General features: G+C 45.4%; 1 non-coding gene across 1 annotated transcript; it reads right to left on the bottom strand.

The window, feature by feature from the left end:
* Nucleotides 1-4,610: 4,610 nt before the first annotated feature.
* On the bottom strand, nucleotides 4,611-4,708 carry Trnai-uau (transfer RNA isoleucine (anticodon UAU)). Its single transcript has 2 exons — nucleotides 4,671-4,708; nucleotides 4,611-4,646 (listed from the first exon to the last, which is right to left on the bottom strand). It is a non-coding gene; the product is annotated as a tRNA-Ile (tRNA).
* Between the last annotated feature and the right edge of the window lie 929 nt (nucleotides 4,709-5,637).

Below are 5,637 nucleotides of genomic sequence, written 5' to 3'. Positions count from 1 at the left end.
TTCCCCCTAGAGACACGTCACCCCCAATGTCAGCAGGAAGTAGCCAGATATCACGACGTCCCTCTTCACCTCTCTCTTTTCTTTTTAATTTAACTAAAATTCGGGAATTGTGCCCTTCCCCCACGCTGCCAACCTGTCTAGGTTGAGCAGCCCCTAGGTTGAGCAGACCGGAACATGCTGTTTACCACTAGAGATCCGAATAACAAAGGACTTGGGAAGCTGCCTGCATTGGAGACCTGCAGTCTGCCACAGGAGTTGAGCTGAATGGACTGCCTGCTGAGCTAGCCTTGACACCTTCAGACTGCTATCTCCTGGCCCAGCCCCTGGGCTGAACTGAGAAGAGACTCTGGAGGGTGAGGCTTTCCCTTTATATGTGAAAGCCAATTATTAAATTTCAGGCCTTGATCAGAGAACTTTGTCTTGGCCTCATCTCTTCTTGCCCTCCTTCCCCCTTCAATTCCCAGCCCCCCTTTCAGGTGTACCCAGTTGATTTGTGGCCGCAGGCGGCTACAGATTGAGACAGACAGTCGGGCTGTCCAGAATGTGGGTTATGAATGTACATGGGTCTCTGCATATTTGCCTGTATGAAACATTGTAATTCTTTTCCTTTCCTTCCTCTCCAGTTCACAGAGTTAACAGGCCTAGCCAGAGAGACTTCTGGCTTCCTGGACAGAAAAAAAAAAAATCATTTACCTAATCACCTGCTGAAATGTCAACAAATCCAGAGGCCTGCAGCTTCTGGGCTTAGAGTAACTTAAAGCCAAGATAGGTTTGAGTTATTTATTACAGAAAACAACCCAACTCTCCTACAAAAACCAACTCTTGTCCCTGCCTATGTTCCTCCCACTTTGGCTGCTTCAGAAAGGACGCAGCCAGGGCTAAGCCACACACACCTCCCGTCGGAAAATCCCGTGTCCCAGTCTGCTTCTCCGCTTGCTTTTAACTCCACTCCAACCTTTCTTTCCCTTGTACTTTCTGTTCTCCACCTCATGCTCTAGTGGCCATCAAAACCTCTGCTGCCACGAACTGACTAATGGCCCTTGGCTCTAGGCCCACACCCTCTGATCTCTCCCTGTTGCCCCAGCCGCGCATCCAGCTCCAGGAGCCCTCCCCTACCGCCGAAGCATCTCCTGGAAGCTGCTGTCCTGGATCAAAAACCCTTTCCCTGCGGCTACCAGCTGCTACCGCTGTCTAGGCTCCCTCCTGCTCCGAAATACCAAAAATCTCACTCTTTCCTCATCTCTCTCCCGGACTCGCCCACTGGCCACTGCCACACTTGCTCAGTGCCAGCCCCCTTTTTTCAGCCTCACCCCAACACATCACCCCAACCTCTCTCTCTCTCTCTCTCTCTCTCTCTCTCTCTCTCTCTCTCTCTCTCTCTCTCTCTCCTGTTTGCTTCCCCAAACTTTTGCTATAACTCAAAACAAGTCTATTGCCATTCCTACAATGTGGATTTCAGTACAGATTACAAACAACGCTAAAACTTTTATCTTTGTAAACTTACAAAATTCTCATACGTTTCAGGAAATCGACTTAAATCAACCTCTCACAGGTCAAATGGACTCCACATACATATTGCTGCAAACCAACAGCCTATGTTTCTCTGCCTGTCTATTTTTCATGGTGGGATTCCCCCCTCCCTTTCCCCAACTGTTCCTTTTCCCCAACTACTAAGACTATGGACCTAAAAGTTTCAAATGTACACCTAAGATAAAAAGTATTCCCTAAAATCCTTAACCTTACTTTCTGTCTGTCCCTAGTCTATCTGTCCCAGTAGGTTTCATCAACTACATACTGCTCCCGAAGCCCAGCAGCCCAGGTGTTCCCTTGAAATCTATATCTGTAGAGTGAAAAATTATAAAGGCCATCTTATGAAATATGTGTAAATTTTTCGCCTTAGACCTTGGGCAGAAAAGCACCTGCCAGCAGGTTTGGGTCCATCTAATTAGTTACAGAGGAGGGGGAGTTACAGTACAAAGGCCTGTTAAGAACATCCCAGAAACTGACTGGCCAAGGGAAGAACTACACCCTGCCCCATGGTACGGCCTACTAGTGTTCAAAAGAGGTAAAACAACCAATCCTGTGCACCCGCGCGAAAGTTCGATTTTTCCCTACCCCGCCCATATATAAGCGCTATGCCCCTGAGCCACGGGGTCAGTCCCTCTATCCCCTATGTGAGATATGGGGTTATGGGCTGGCCCAGAGCTCTGATTTAATAAACCACCTCATGTGCTTTACAGCAAGACGGTCTCTCGTGTGTCCTTTGGGTGCGTGCTATCCTGTGACTTAAGTGGACTCCTTTCTGGGGAGTCCCGGACCTTTCATATCCTAGATGGTTCCAAGGCAACTAGCCCCAGGTAGTCCAACCTTACAAACCTCCCCAAGGCTGCCTATACTTCCCTAGCCCTACATGGTCTGATAGAGCTGAGACATCGAACTACACAGCCTGATCTTCTAGGCCTTGACCAATATTCCAACTGCTTTGGGTCCCTAACAATGATGCCCCTGTATCAGCAGGAAGCAGCCAGAGGAAAAACAGCACCCATTTATTCAGCATGCAGTGACCAAATAATAAAACAAAAACAGTAATAATTAAAGTAATTAAGTAGTAGCTTCTACCCATAAACACTTGGGAGGCTAAGTCGGGAGGATTACCATGAATTTAAGGCTAGCCTGGCTTACATAGAGAGTTCAAGGACAGCCTGGACCTCAAGTCAAGGCCCTGATGTGAAGTGGGAGTGGGAGCAGAAAAAATACACACATATGGGTGGGAAGGAGAGAGCAAAGGGGAGCAGGAGAGGACAAACATAAAAAGGAAATCCACATGTATCTGCAACAAAAATGAACTTTATGTGATTTATAAAATGATGCTGGGTTTAAAGTTTATTCACGTGCAAGGACAAATAGCTATTTTATTTGTTTTTCTTTTAAAGAAACACAAGACATGAAGTCTCACAAGTAGAAACTGCCTGGCTTCGAAGTTGCCTCTGCCTCCTCAAGCACTGGAATACAGAGGTAAACAGTCCTGCTCGGCCATGAAGTGTAATTTTAATAAACAGAAAAGCAATGCCCAAGTAATGGGGGAAAAAGTGAAGAGAAGCATTTCTAATATGATGTTAACAGCTCCTCCCACACCACTGCTCCTCAGACAATGAAGAGTCCTATGTAGCAGCACACTGGATCTACTATCACAGGCGCTGCTCTTTTTACCCAGGCCAGGGAGGGAAAGGACACATGACCTTAAATGACCTTTGGACCACAGTGTGTGTGTGCACTTATTCTCTGCAGTCTCCAACAGTATCTGAGCATTTTCCCTGTCTCCTCAATGTAGACCAGGTTGTCACCATCAGTCGCAGGACAACCCTGTGGAGAAAGTTCAAGCCACAGACATTATGGGAAGTTCGTTTGTATCTTTAATTTTCTGCTAAGTTCCAAACAGCTTTGCTACAAGAGCATGAACAGATATCTCTCTATATCTCTCTCTATTTCTCTCTCCTTCCCTCTCCTGACTCTCTGAAATGTCATACTTCAGAGTTTCATGGGTGGAGCAGTGGTCTGTGACTCTCTGTATACATAAATGACACAAGTGCTCCCTCTAATGTCCCAGCTCCATTGTTGTAAACAATTCCTGTCCAGAAATCAGAGCAACCTGGACTGTTCTCCTTTCTTATAACCTTTTTCAAATATTGGCAGATCTGGGGGAGGGAGTAGATTTTATTTTTTTATTGGATAGATTTTATTCTCTCCTCGTATGTGGGCTCCACAGTACAGTTAGTACATGACTCCATGATACCAATCATAAAAGCAGTTCTGAGAACGGTTAGCTGCTCTCCACCTGTTTATCCTCACCTGCAGAGGTGGCCTGTTATTAACTGTTAGCGTGAACATTAAGGGAAGGCATTGCATTTACTCTCATTCTGCCTGAACTGAAGGTATATGCAGCAGGAATTGCTTTACTCCAGTGATTAAAAAAATAAAATAAACTAGATTTTGCTATATACCTGGGGGTGATCTAGAAGGGGTAATTCTGCTAGGAGAACTCTCAAATGCTAAGGAGGTGCAACTACAGCACGCTTTGCCCTAAAGTTCTAATGTATCACAACATTTAAAAGCATATGAATAGATTTACAGAAGCGGGAATGCAGCCTGCTATAGGCAATCTAAAACTAGTTCGAGATTCCCAGGAAGCTGAAAACAGATTCTCTCCATCTTCCCAGTCCACCACCGCTGTCATGTGACTTTTCGTTTGCGCTGGAAAAAAAAAAAACAAAACAAAACAAGAGAAGCCGAACCTGCTGCCATAATCCTACTTTATTTTTCCCAACCCAAAGCCTGAGAGCAAGACAGGGAAGGCGGTGGTCCATCGAAATCATTAGTCTTTCTGAATTCTAAAAATAACCGAAGCTGCCACCATAATCCTACTATATTTTTCCCCAAGCACGATAGCAAGACAGGGAAGGCTATCGCAATCATTAGTCGTTGCTGGATTCTAAAACTAATTAAATAATGATTCTAAAAGTACAGGCTGATTGATACTAAACAAGTTAAGGACCTTAAGTCACGAAAAGTATGCAGTGTGGGTGGGGCTCTTGAAGATTCTAAGAAAACAATGCTCCAGGTGAGGCTCGAACTCACAACCTCGGCATCGCTCTCGCGCACACACACTGTCCTATAAGTACCGCGCGCTAACCGATTGCGCCACTGGAGCATCCGCAAGCTGCTTCCGGTCAGTCGTTACACGGCCTACATGGAACATCCGCCGTTTGCTAGACCATGGTGTGGGTGTATACCCAGCTATGCATCCAGATGTACGTCCTCCGACACCCGCACCAAGCGGCTATTACAACCCTTGGTGACCCGGGTTGAAGCAGCAATCTGCGGTCTCAGAGCCATTCCCCTGCTTCCACCTTGGCGTAAAAGGATGCTCCCTAGGAAGATGCGGAGCCCTGATAAACCCGGATTCCCCAAGGTTGCGGTTTTTCTTCCTGCCTTGGTCTGGTCTCACAAATCCTGGTGAAACCAAGGAACTTGCTTCCAGAGCGAATAGCGCGTAATAATCACAGCAGCAGTGAGTTCCTGGCTGCTGCAGTTCCTCCTACTGGAAAGACTGATTCTATGCAGTCTCTGGCCTTTCTGCCCCCTCTTCTTTCATGGTCCCTGAGCCTATAGGAGAAGGGTGTGATATAGGTGTGTTAAGATTTTTTAAATGGGATTCTTTTCTCTTTCTGATAGATCACATTGCTATAAAAACTCAAAGTGTTTCCATGTTCATTTTGCATCTTGAACGTTTATTAAGGTTGTTTGTTCTTACATCTTTGTGGTCGGTAGAGCTGTCACAGATTTCTACCTGTTCTCAGGAAACAGGCTTGTTTCTCTTTCTCTCCACACCCAACTTTGACTCCTTTCATTTCTTATTCCTAATTATTCTTGCTAGTGGCAGGTTGGAAAGAACTGGCAAGAATGGACATTCTTCTTGTTTCGAGTCTTAAAAGAAAATCCTTTGACATGCTTCCATTAGTTATGATTTAGCTGTGCCTTTTCATAAATGAGCTATAATGTATTCAGATAATTTTCTTCCATACTTTGTTATGAGGTTTTTTTAAAGTCATGAATGGATATTGAACGTTGTTAAATGAT

Source organism: Arvicanthis niloticus, chromosome 8 (genome assembly GCF_011762505.2).
Source record: "Arvicanthis niloticus isolate mArvNil1 chromosome 8, mArvNil1.pat.X, whole genome shotgun sequence".
Classification (NCBI taxonomy): domain Eukaryota; kingdom Metazoa; phylum Chordata; class Mammalia; order Rodentia; family Muridae; genus Arvicanthis; species Arvicanthis niloticus.
The sequence above is the reverse complement of the archived record's forward strand: the minus strand, read 5'-3'. Positions and strand labels throughout refer to the sequence as shown.